Source organism: Eleutherodactylus coqui, chromosome 3, assembly GCF_035609145.1.
Source record: "Eleutherodactylus coqui strain aEleCoq1 chromosome 3, aEleCoq1.hap1, whole genome shotgun sequence".
NCBI lineage: Eukaryota > Metazoa > Chordata > Amphibia > Anura > Eleutherodactylidae > Eleutherodactylus > Eleutherodactylus coqui.
In genome coordinates this window covers 87,310,538-87,320,080 of record NC_089839.1, presented here as the reverse complement: position 1 = coordinate 87,320,080, position 9,543 = coordinate 87,310,538, and the positions used below count along the sequence as shown (strand labels likewise).

The 9,543-nt window shown below is 47.1% G+C and overlaps 22 non-coding genes across 22 annotated transcripts; all 22 read right to left on the bottom strand.

Annotated features, from left to right (window-relative positions):
• Positions 1–151: 151 nt before the first annotated feature.
• On the bottom strand, positions 152–268 carry LOC136622336 (U5 spliceosomal RNA). Its single transcript, XR_010791556.1, has one exon. It is a non-coding gene; the product is annotated as a U5 spliceosomal RNA (small nuclear RNA).
• Positions 269–585: 317 nt separating this feature from the next.
• LOC136622072 (U5 spliceosomal RNA) lies at positions 586–702 on the bottom strand. Its single transcript, XR_010791300.1, has one exon. It is a non-coding gene; the product is annotated as a U5 spliceosomal RNA (small nuclear RNA).
• A 309-nt stretch (positions 703–1,011) lies between these two features.
• Positions 1,012–1,128, bottom strand: LOC136622071 (U5 spliceosomal RNA). The gene has a single exon (XR_010791299.1). It is a non-coding gene; the product is annotated as a U5 spliceosomal RNA (small nuclear RNA).
• Positions 1,129–1,445: 317 nt separating this feature from the next.
• Positions 1,446–1,562, bottom strand: LOC136622597 (U5 spliceosomal RNA). Its single transcript, XR_010791805.1, has one exon. It is a non-coding gene; the product is annotated as a U5 spliceosomal RNA (small nuclear RNA).
• A 317-nt stretch (positions 1,563–1,879) lies between these two features.
• Positions 1,880–1,996, bottom strand: LOC136622070 (U5 spliceosomal RNA). The gene has a single exon (XR_010791298.1). It is a non-coding gene; the product is annotated as a U5 spliceosomal RNA (small nuclear RNA).
• A 309-nt stretch (positions 1,997–2,305) lies between these two features.
• Positions 2,306–2,422, bottom strand: LOC136622069 (U5 spliceosomal RNA). The gene has a single exon (XR_010791297.1). It is a non-coding gene; the product is annotated as a U5 spliceosomal RNA (small nuclear RNA).
• Positions 2,423–2,731: 309 nt separating this feature from the next.
• LOC136622068 (U5 spliceosomal RNA) lies at positions 2,732–2,848 on the bottom strand. The gene has a single exon (XR_010791296.1). It is a non-coding gene; the product is annotated as a U5 spliceosomal RNA (small nuclear RNA).
• Positions 2,849–3,165: 317 nt separating this feature from the next.
• LOC136622067 (U5 spliceosomal RNA) lies at positions 3,166–3,282 on the bottom strand. The gene has a single exon (XR_010791295.1). It is a non-coding gene; the product is annotated as a U5 spliceosomal RNA (small nuclear RNA).
• Positions 3,283–3,599: 317 nt separating this feature from the next.
• On the bottom strand, positions 3,600–3,716 carry LOC136622335 (U5 spliceosomal RNA). Its single transcript, XR_010791555.1, has one exon. It is a non-coding gene; the product is annotated as a U5 spliceosomal RNA (small nuclear RNA).
• Positions 3,717–4,031: 315 nt separating this feature from the next.
• On the bottom strand, positions 4,032–4,148 carry LOC136622484 (U5 spliceosomal RNA). The gene has a single exon (XR_010791698.1). It is a non-coding gene; the product is annotated as a U5 spliceosomal RNA (small nuclear RNA).
• A 317-nt stretch (positions 4,149–4,465) lies between these two features.
• Positions 4,466–4,582, bottom strand: LOC136622065 (U5 spliceosomal RNA). Its single transcript, XR_010791293.1, has one exon. It is a non-coding gene; the product is annotated as a U5 spliceosomal RNA (small nuclear RNA).
• Positions 4,583–4,899: 317 nt separating this feature from the next.
• LOC136622064 (U5 spliceosomal RNA) lies at positions 4,900–5,016 on the bottom strand. The gene has a single exon (XR_010791292.1). It is a non-coding gene; the product is annotated as a U5 spliceosomal RNA (small nuclear RNA).
• Positions 5,017–5,333: 317 nt separating this feature from the next.
• On the bottom strand, positions 5,334–5,450 carry LOC136622286 (U5 spliceosomal RNA). The gene has a single exon (XR_010791508.1). It is a non-coding gene; the product is annotated as a U5 spliceosomal RNA (small nuclear RNA).
• A 315-nt stretch (positions 5,451–5,765) lies between these two features.
• LOC136622295 (U5 spliceosomal RNA) lies at positions 5,766–5,882 on the bottom strand. The gene has a single exon (XR_010791516.1). It is a non-coding gene; the product is annotated as a U5 spliceosomal RNA (small nuclear RNA).
• Positions 5,883–6,199: 317 nt separating this feature from the next.
• LOC136622596 (U5 spliceosomal RNA) lies at positions 6,200–6,316 on the bottom strand. Its single transcript, XR_010791804.1, has one exon. It is a non-coding gene; the product is annotated as a U5 spliceosomal RNA (small nuclear RNA).
• A 317-nt stretch (positions 6,317–6,633) lies between these two features.
• On the bottom strand, positions 6,634–6,750 carry LOC136622063 (U5 spliceosomal RNA). The gene has a single exon (XR_010791291.1). It is a non-coding gene; the product is annotated as a U5 spliceosomal RNA (small nuclear RNA).
• A 309-nt stretch (positions 6,751–7,059) lies between these two features.
• Positions 7,060–7,176, bottom strand: LOC136622062 (U5 spliceosomal RNA). The gene has a single exon (XR_010791290.1). It is a non-coding gene; the product is annotated as a U5 spliceosomal RNA (small nuclear RNA).
• A 317-nt stretch (positions 7,177–7,493) lies between these two features.
• Positions 7,494–7,610, bottom strand: LOC136622061 (U5 spliceosomal RNA). Its single transcript, XR_010791289.1, has one exon. It is a non-coding gene; the product is annotated as a U5 spliceosomal RNA (small nuclear RNA).
• A 313-nt stretch (positions 7,611–7,923) lies between these two features.
• Positions 7,924–8,040, bottom strand: LOC136623153 (U5 spliceosomal RNA). Its single transcript, XR_010792319.1, has one exon. It is a non-coding gene; the product is annotated as a U5 spliceosomal RNA (small nuclear RNA).
• Positions 8,041–8,357: 317 nt separating this feature from the next.
• On the bottom strand, positions 8,358–8,474 carry LOC136622595 (U5 spliceosomal RNA). Its single transcript, XR_010791803.1, has one exon. It is a non-coding gene; the product is annotated as a U5 spliceosomal RNA (small nuclear RNA).
• Positions 8,475–8,791: 317 nt separating this feature from the next.
• Positions 8,792–8,908, bottom strand: LOC136623152 (U5 spliceosomal RNA). The gene has a single exon (XR_010792318.1). It is a non-coding gene; the product is annotated as a U5 spliceosomal RNA (small nuclear RNA).
• Positions 8,909–9,217: 309 nt separating this feature from the next.
• LOC136623151 (U5 spliceosomal RNA) lies at positions 9,218–9,334 on the bottom strand. Its single transcript, XR_010792317.1, has one exon. It is a non-coding gene; the product is annotated as a U5 spliceosomal RNA (small nuclear RNA).
• Between the last annotated feature and the right edge of the window lie 209 nt (positions 9,335–9,543).

Here is a 9,543-nt window from a genome sequence, read left to right as displayed (position 1 = left end):
TTCTGGCTGCCTTGGGTAATTGTGCACAATCAGCCAGGATCACATCTTTCCCAGGATGCTTTGCTTCTGCAACATGCAAATGAGGACCCCCATTCAGGATCAGTTAACACATTCGGAAACAGCACGCTCTCTTTTTTCACCAGAATAAGGAAGCCCCAGCAAAACTGGAGCATGCAAAAATTGCTACAAAACTCAGTGTTGCTCCTCTCCACGGAAATCTTTAGTAAAAGGCGAAAGATTTATACATTCTGAAGAGAAACCAGAGCATAATGGGCAAGGGGTTCCTCAGCTCCTGCCACCACCGCTGCAGTGCTCTCTTAGCCTAGGGAGACCACCCGGAAAAGAGGCAAAATGAGAAATTGTGCACAACCAGCCAGAATCCTTCACTTCTGCAGTATGCAAATAAGGCCCCTGTTCAGGAACTGTTGACAGGATTCTGGCTGCCTTGGGTAATTGTGCACAATCAGCCAGGATCACATCTTTCCCAGGATGCTTTGCTTCTGCAACATGCAAATGAGGACCCCCATTCAGGATCAGTTAACACATTCAGAAACAGCACGCTCTCTTTTTTCACCAGAATAAGGAAGCCCCAGCAAAACTGGAGCATGCAAAAATTGCTACAAAACTCAGTGTTGCTCCTCTCCACGGAAATCTTTAGTAAAAGGCGAAAGATTTATACGTTCTGAAGAGAAACCAGAGCATAATGGGCAAGGGGTTCCTGCCACCACCGCTGCAGTGCTCTCTTAGCCTAGGGAGACCACCCGGAAAAGAGGCAAAATGAGAAATTGTGCACAACCAGCCAGAATCCTTCACTTCTGCAGTATGCAAATAAGGCCCCTGTTCAGGAACTGTTGACAGGATTCTGGCTGCCTTGGGTAATTGTGCACAATCAGCCAGGATCACATCTTTCCCAGGATGCTTTGCTTCTGCAACATGCAAATGAGGACCCCCATTCAGGATCAGTTAACACATTCGGAAACAGCACTCTCTCTTTTTTCACCAGAATAAGGAAGCCCCAGCAAAACTGGAGCATGCAAAAATTGCTACAAAACTCAGTGTTGCTCCTCTCCACGGAAATCTTTAGTAAAAGGCGAAAGATTTATACGTTCTGAAGAGAAACCAGAGCATAATGGGCAAGGGGTTCCTCAGCTCCTGCCACCACCGCTGCAGTGCTCTCTTAGCCTGGGGAGACCACCCGGAAAAGAGGCAAAATGAGAAATTGTGCACAACCAGCCAGAATCCTTCACTTCTGCAGTATGCAAATAAGGCCCCTGTTCAGGAACTGTTGACAGGATTCTGGCTGCCTTGGGTAATTGTGCACAATCAGCCAGGATCACATCTTTCCCAGGATGCTTTGCTTCTGCAACATGCAAATGAGGACCCCCATTCAGGATCAGTTAACACATTCGGAAACAGCACTCTCTCTTTTTTCACCAGAATAAGGAAGCCCCAGCAAAACTGGAGCATGCAAAAATTGCTACAAAACTCAGTGTTGCTCCTCTCCACGGAAATCTTTAGTAAAAGGCGAAAGATTTATACGTTCTGAAGACAAACCAGAGCATAATGGGCAAGGGGTTCCTCAGCTCCTGCCACCACCGCTGCAGTGCTCTCTTAGCCTAGGGAGACCACCCGGAAAAGAGGCAAAATGAGAAATTGTGCACAACCAGCCAGAATCCTTCACTTCTGCAGTATGCAAATAAGGCCCCTGTTCAGGAACTGTTGACAGGATTCTGGCTGCCTTGGGTAATTGTGCACAATCAGCCAGGATCACATCTTTCCCAGGATGCTTTGCTTCTGCAACATGCAAATGAGGACCCCCATTCAGGATCAGTTAACACATTCAGAAACAGCACGCTCTCTTTTTTCACCAGAATAAGGAAGCCCCAGCAAAACTGGAGCATGCAAAAATTGCTACAAAACTCAGTGTTGCTCCTCTCCACGGAAATCTTTAGTAAAAGGCGAAAGATTTATACGTTCTGAAGAGAAACCAGAGCATAATGGGCAAGGGGTTCCTGCCACCACCGCTGCAGTGCTCTCTTAGCCTAGGGAGACCACCCGGAAAAGAGGCAAAATGAGAAATTGTGCACAACCAGCCAGAATCCTTCACTTCTGCAGTATGCAAATAAGGCCCCTGTTCAGGAACTGTTGACAGGATTCTGGCTGCCTTGGGTAATTGTGCACAATCAGCCAGGATCACATCTTTCCCAGGATGCTTTGCTTCTGCAACATGCAAATGAGGACCCCCATTCAGGATCAGTTAACACATTCGGAAACAGCACTCTCTCTTTTTTCACCAGAATAAGGAAGCCCCAGCAAAACTGGAGCATGCAAAAATTGCTACAAAACTCAGTGTTGCTCCTCTCCACGGAAATCTTTAGTAAAAGGCGAAAGATTTATACGTTCTGAAGAGAAACCAGAGCATAATGGGCAAGGGGTTCCTGCCACCACCGCTGCAGTGCTCTCTTAGCCTAGGGAGACCACCCGGAAAAGAGGCAAAATGAGAAATTGTGCACAACCAGCCAGAATCCTTCACTTCTGCAGTATGCAAATAAGGCCCCTGTTCAGGAACTGTTGACAGGATTCTGGCTGCCTTGGGTAATTGTGCACAATCAGCCAGGATCACATCTTTCCCAGGATGCTTTGCTTCTGCAACATGCAAATGAGGACCCCCATTCAGGATCAGTTAACACATTCGGAAACAGCACTCTCTCTTTTTTCACCAGAATAAGGAAGCCCCAGCAAAACTGGAGCATGCAAAAATTGCTACAAAACTCAGTGTTGCTCCTCTCCACGGAAATCTTTAGTAAAAGGCGAAAGATTTATACGTTCTGAAGAGAAACCAGAGCATAATGGGCAAGGGGTTCCTCAGCTCCTGCCACCACCGCTGCAGTGCTCTCTTAGCCTAGGGAGACCATCCGGAAAAGAGGCAAAATGAGAAATTGTGCACAACCAGCCAGAATCCTTCACTTCTGCAGTATGCAAATAAGGCCCCTGTTCAGGAACTGTTGACAGGATTCTGGCTGCCTTGGGTAATTGTGCACAATCAGCCAGGATCACATCTTTCCCAGGATGCTTTGCTTCTGCAACATGCAAATGAGGACCCCCATTCAGGATCAGTTAACACATTCGGAAACAGCACTCTCTCTTTTTTCACCAGAATAAGGAAGCCCCAGCAAAACTGGAGCATGCAAAAATTGCTACAAAACTCAGTGTTGCTCCTCTCCACGGAAATCTTTAGTAAAAGGCGAAAGATTTATACGTTCTGAAGAGAAACCAGAGCATAATGGGCAAGGGGTTCCTCAGCTCCTGCCACCACCGCTGCAGTGCTCTCTTAGCCTAGGGAGACCACCCGGAAAAGAGGCAAAATGAGAAATTGTGCACAACCAGCCAGAATCCTTCACTTCTGCAGTATGCAAATAAGGCCCCTGTTCAGGAACTGTTGACAGGATTCTGGCTGCCTTGGGTAATTGTGCACAATCAGCCAGGATCACATCTTTCCCAGGATGCTTTGCTTCTGCAACATGCAAATGAGGACCCCCATTCAGGATCAGTTAACACATTCGGAAACAGCACGCTCTCTTTTTTCACCAGAATAAGGAAGCCCCAGCAAAACTGGAGCATGCAAAAATTGCTACAAAACTCAGTGTTGCTCCTCTCCACGGAAATCTTTAGTAAAAGGCGAAAGATTTATACATTCTGAAGAGAAACCAGAGCATAATGGGCAAGGGGTTCCTCAGCTCCTGCCACCACCGCTGCAGTGCTCTCTTAGCCTAGGGAGACCACCCGGAAAAGAGGCAAAATGAGAACTTGTGCACAACCAGCCAGAATCCTTCACTTCTGCAGTATGCAAATAAGGCCCCTGTTCAGGAACTGTTGACAGGATTCTGGCTGCCTTGGGTAATTGTGCACAATCAGCCAGGATCACATCTTTCCCAGGAAGCTTTGCTTCTGCAACATGCAAATGAGGACCCCCATTCAGGATCAGTTAACACATTCGGAAACAGCACTCTCTTTTTTCACCAGAATAAGGAAGCCCCAGCAAAACTGGAGCATTCAAAAATTGCTACAAAACTCAGTGTTGCTCCTCTCCACGGAAATCTTTAATAAAAGGCGAAAGATTTATACGTTCTGAAGAGAAACCAGAGCATAATGGGCAAGGGGTTCCTCAGCTCCTGCCACCACCGCTGCAGTGCTCTCTTAGCCTAGGGAGACCACCCGGAAAAGAGGCAAAATGAGAAATTGTGCACAACCAGCCAGAATCCTTCACTTCTGCAGTATGCAAATAAGGCCCCTGTTCAGGAACTGTTGACAGGATTCTGGCTGCCTTGGGTAATTGTGCACAATCAGCCAGGATCACATCTTTCCCAGGATGCTTTGCTTCTGCAACATGCAAATGAGGACCCCCATTCAGGATCAGTTAACACATTCGGAAACAGCACTCTCTCTTTTTTCACCAGAATAAGGAAGCCCCAGCAAAACTGGAGCATGCAAAAATTGCTACAAAACTCAGTGTTGCTCCTCTCCACGGAAATCTTTAGTAAAAGGCGAAAGATTTATACGTTCTGAAGAGAAACCAGAGCATAATGGGCAAGGGGTTCCTCAGCTCCTGCCACCACCGCTGCAGTGCTCTCTTAGCCTAGGGAGACCACCCGGAAAAGAGGCAAAATGAGAAATTGTGCACAACCAGCCAGAATCCTTCACTTCTGCAGTATGCAAATAAGGCCCCTGTTCAGGAACTGTTGACAGGATTCTGGCTGCCTTGGGTAATTGTGCACAATCAGCCAGGATCACATCTTTCCCAGGATGCTTTGCTTCTGCAACATGCAAATGAGGACCCCCATTCAGGATCAGTTAACACATTCGGAAACAGCACTCTCTCTTTTTTCACCAGAATAAGGAAGCCCCAGCAAAACTGGAGCATGCAAAAATTGCTACAAAACTCAGTGTTGCTCCTCTCCACGGAAATCTTTAGTAAAAGGCGAAAGATTTATACGTTCTGAAGAGAAACCAGAGCATAATGGGCAAGGAGTTCCTCAGCTCCTGCCACCACCGCTGCAGTGCTCTCTTAGCCTAGGGAGACCACCCGGAAAAGAGGCAAAATGAGAAATTGTGCACAACCAGCCAGAATCCTTCACTTCTGCAGTATGCAAATAAGGCCCCTGTTCAGGAACTGTTGACAGGATTCTGGCTGCCTTGGGTAATTGTGCACAATCAGCCAGGATCACATCTTTCCCAGGATGCTTTGCTTCTGCAACATGCAAATGAGGACCCCCATTCAGGATCAGTTAACACATTCGGAAACAGCACGCTCTCTTTTTTCACCAGAATAAGGAAGCCCCAGCAAAACTGGAGCATGCAAAAATTGCTACAAAACTCAGTGTTGCTCCTCTACACGGAAATCTTTAGTAAAAGGCGAAAGATTTATACGTTCTGAAGAGAAACCAGAGCATAATGGGCAAGGGGTTCCTCAGCTCCTGCCACCACCGCTGCAGTGCTCTCTTAGCCTAGGGAGACCACCCGGAAAAGAGGCAAAATGAGAACTTGTGCACAACCAGCCAGAATCCTTCACTTCTGCAGTATGCAAATAAGGCCCCTGTTCAGGAACTGTTGACAGGATTCTGGCTGCCTTGGGTAATTGTGCACAATCAGCCAGGATCACATCTTTCCCAGGAAGCTTTGCTTCTGCAACATGCAAATGAGGACCCCCATTCAGGATCAGTTAACACATTCGGAAACAGCACTCTCTTTTTTCACCAGAATAAGGAAGCCCCAGCAAAACTGGAGCATTCAAAAATTGCTACAAAACTCAGTGTTGCTCCTCTCCACGGAAATCTTTAGTAAAAGGCGAAAGATTTATACGTTCTGAAGAGAAACCAGAGCATAATGGGCAAGGGGTTCCTCAGCTCCTGCCACCACCGCTGCAGTGCTCTCTTAGCCTAGGGAGACCACCCGGAAAAGAGGCAAAATGAGAAATTGTGCACAACCAGCCAGAATCCTTCACTTCTGCAGTATGCAAATAAGGCCCCTGTTCAGGAACTGTTGACAGGATTCTGGCTGCCTTGGGTAATTGTGCACAATCAGCCAGGATCACATCTTTCCCAGGATGCTTTGCTTCTGCAACATGCAAATGAGGACCCCCATTCAGGATCAGTTAACACATTCGGAAACAGCACTCTCTCTTTTTTCACCAGAATAAGGAAGCCCCAGCAAAACTGGAGCATGCAAAAATTGCTACAAAACTCAGTGTTGCTCCTCTCCACGGAAATCTTTAGTAAAAGGCGAAAGATTTATACGTTCTGAAGACAAACCAGAGCATAATGGGCAAGGGGTTCCTCAGCTCCTGCCACCACCGCTGCAGTGCTCTCTTAGCCTAGGGAGACCACCCGGAAAAGAGGCAAAATGAGAAATTGTGCACAACCAGCCAGAATCCTTCACTTCTGCAGTATGCAAATAAGGCCCCTGTTCAGGAACTGTTGACAGGATTCTGGCTGCCTTGGGTAATTGTGCACAATCAGCCAGGATCACATCTTTCCCAGGATGCTTTGCTTCTGCAACATGCAAATGAGGACCCCCATTCAGGATCAGTTAACACATTCAGAAACAGCACGCTCTCTTTTTTCACCAGAATAAGGAAGCCCCAGCAAAACTGGAGCATGCAAAAATTGCTACAAAACTCAGTGTTGCTCCTCTCCACGGAAATCTTTAGTAAAAGGCGAAAGATTTATACGTTCTGAAGAGAAACCAGAGCATAATGGGCAAGGGGTTCCTGCCACCACCGCTGCAGTGCTCTCTTAGCCTAGGGAGACCACCCGGAAAAGAGGCAAAATGAGAAATTGTGCACAACCAGCCAGAATCCTTCACTTCTGCAGTATGCAAATAAGGCCCCTGTTCAGGAACTGTTGACAGGATTCTGGCTGCCTTGGGTAATTGTGCACAATCAGCCAGGATCACATCTTTCCCAGGATGCTTTGCTTCTGCAACATGCAAATGAGGACCCCCATTCAGGATCAGTTAACACATTCGGAAACAGCACTCTCTCTTTTTTCACCAGAATAAGGAAGCCCCAGCAAAACTGGAGCATGCAAAAATTGCTACAAAACTCAGTGTTGCTCCTCTCCACGGAAATCTTTAGTAAAAGGCGAAAGATTTATACGTTCTGAAGAGAAACCAGAGCATAATGGGCAAGGGGTTCCTCAGCTCCTGCCACCACCGCTGCAGTGCTCTCTTAGCCTGGGGAGACCACCTGGAAAAGAGGCAAAATGAGAAATTGTGCACAACCAGCCAGAATCCTTCACTTCTGCAGTATGTAAATAAGGCCCCTGTTCAGGAACTGTTGACAGGATTCTGGCTGCCTTGGGTAATTGTGCACAATCAGCCAGGATCACATCTTTCCCAGGATGCTTTGCTTCTGCAACATGCAAATGAGGACCCCCATTCAGGATCAGTTAACACATTCGGAAACAGCACGCTCTCTTTTTTCACCAGAATAAGGAAGCCCCAGCAAAACTGGAGCATGCAAAAATTGCTACAAAACTCAGTGTTGCTCCTCTCCACGGAAATCTTTAGTAAAAGGCGAAAGATTTATACGTTCTGAAGAGAAACCAGAGCATAATGGGCAAGGGGTTCCTCAGCTCCACCACCGCTGCAGTGCTCTCTTAGCCTAGGGAGACCACCCGGAAAAGAGGCAAAATGAGAAATTGTGCACAACCAGCCAGAATCCTTCACTTCTGCAGTATGCAAATAAGGCCCCTGTTCAGGAACTGTTGACAGGATTCTGGCTGCCTTGGGTAATTGTGCACAATCAGCCAGGATCACATCTTTCCCAGGATGCTTTGCTTCTGCAACATGCAAATGAGGACCCCCATTCAGGATCAGTTAACACATTCGGAAACAGCACTCTCTCTTTTTTCACCAGAATAAGGAAGCCCCAGCAAAACTGGAGCATGCAAAAATTGCTACAAAACTCAGTGTTGCTCCTCTCCACGGAAATCTTTAGTAAAAGGCGAAAGATTTATACGTTCTGAAGAGAAACCAGAGCATAATGGGCAAGGGGTTCCTCAGCTCCTGCCACCACCGCTGCAGTGCTCTCTTAGCCTAGGGAGACCATCCGGAAAAGAGGCAAAATGAGAAATTGTGCACAACCAGCCAGAATCCTTCACTTCTGCAGTATGCAAATAAGGCCCCTGTTCAGGAACTGTTGACAGGATTCTGGCTGCCTTGGGTAATTGTGCACAATCAGCCAGGATCACATCTTTCCCAGGATGCTTTGCTTCTGCAACATGCAAATGAGGACCCCCATTCAGGATCAGTTAACACATTCGGAAACAGCACTCTCTCTTTTTTCACCAGAATAAGGAAGCCCCAGCAAAACTGGAGCATGCAAAAATTGCTACAAAACTCAGTGTTGCTCCTCTCCACGGAAATCTTTAGTAAAAGGCGAAAGATTTATACGTTCTGAAGACAAACCAGAGCATAATGGGCAAGGGGTTCCTCAGCTCCTGCCACCACCGCTGCAGTGCTCTCTTAGCCTAGGGAGACCACCCGGAAAAGAGGCAAAATGAGAAATTGTGCACAACCAGCCAGAATCCTTCACTTCTGCAGTATGCAAATAAGGCCCCTGTTCAGGAACTGTTGACAGGATTCTGGCTGCCTTGGGTAATTGTGCACAATCAGCCAGGATCACATCTTTCCCAGGATGCTTTGCTTCTGCAACATGCAAATGAGGACCCCCATTCAGGATCAGTTAACACATTCAGAAACAGCACGCTCTCTTTTTTCACCAGAATAAGGAAGCCCCAGCAAAACTGGAGCATGCAAAAATTGCTACAAAACTCAGTGTTGCTCCTCTCCACGGAAATCTTTAGTAAAAGGCGAAAGATTTATACGTTCTGAAGAGAAACCAGAGCATAATGGGCAAGGGGTTCCTGCCACCACCGCTGCAGTGCTCTCTTAGCCTAGGGAGACCACCCGGAAAAGAGGCAAAATGAGAAATTGTGCACAACCAGCCAGAATCCTTCACTTCTGCAGTATGCAAATAAGGCCCCTGTTCAGGAACTGTTGACAGGATTCTGGCTGCCTTGGGTAATTGTGCACAATCAGCCAGGATCACATCTTTCCCAGGATGCTTTGCTTCTGCAACATGCAAATGAGGACCCCCATTCAGGATCAGTTAACACATTCGGAAACAGCACTCTCTCTTTTTTCACCAGAATAAGGAAGCCCCAGCAAAACTGGAGCATGCAAAAATTGCTACAAAACTCAGTGTTGCTCCTCTCCACGGAAATCTTTAGTAAAAGGCGAAAGATTTATACGTTCTGAAGAGAAACCAGAGCATAATGGGCAAGGGGTTCCTGCCACCACCGCTGCAGTGCTCTCTTAGCCTAGGGAGACCACCCGGAAAAGAGGCAAAATGAGAAATTGTGCACAACCAGCCAGAATCCTTCACTTCTGCAGTATGCAAATAAGGCCCCTGTTCAGGAACTGTTGACAGGATTCTGGCTGCCTTGGGTAATTGTGCACAATCAGCCAGGATCACATCTTTCC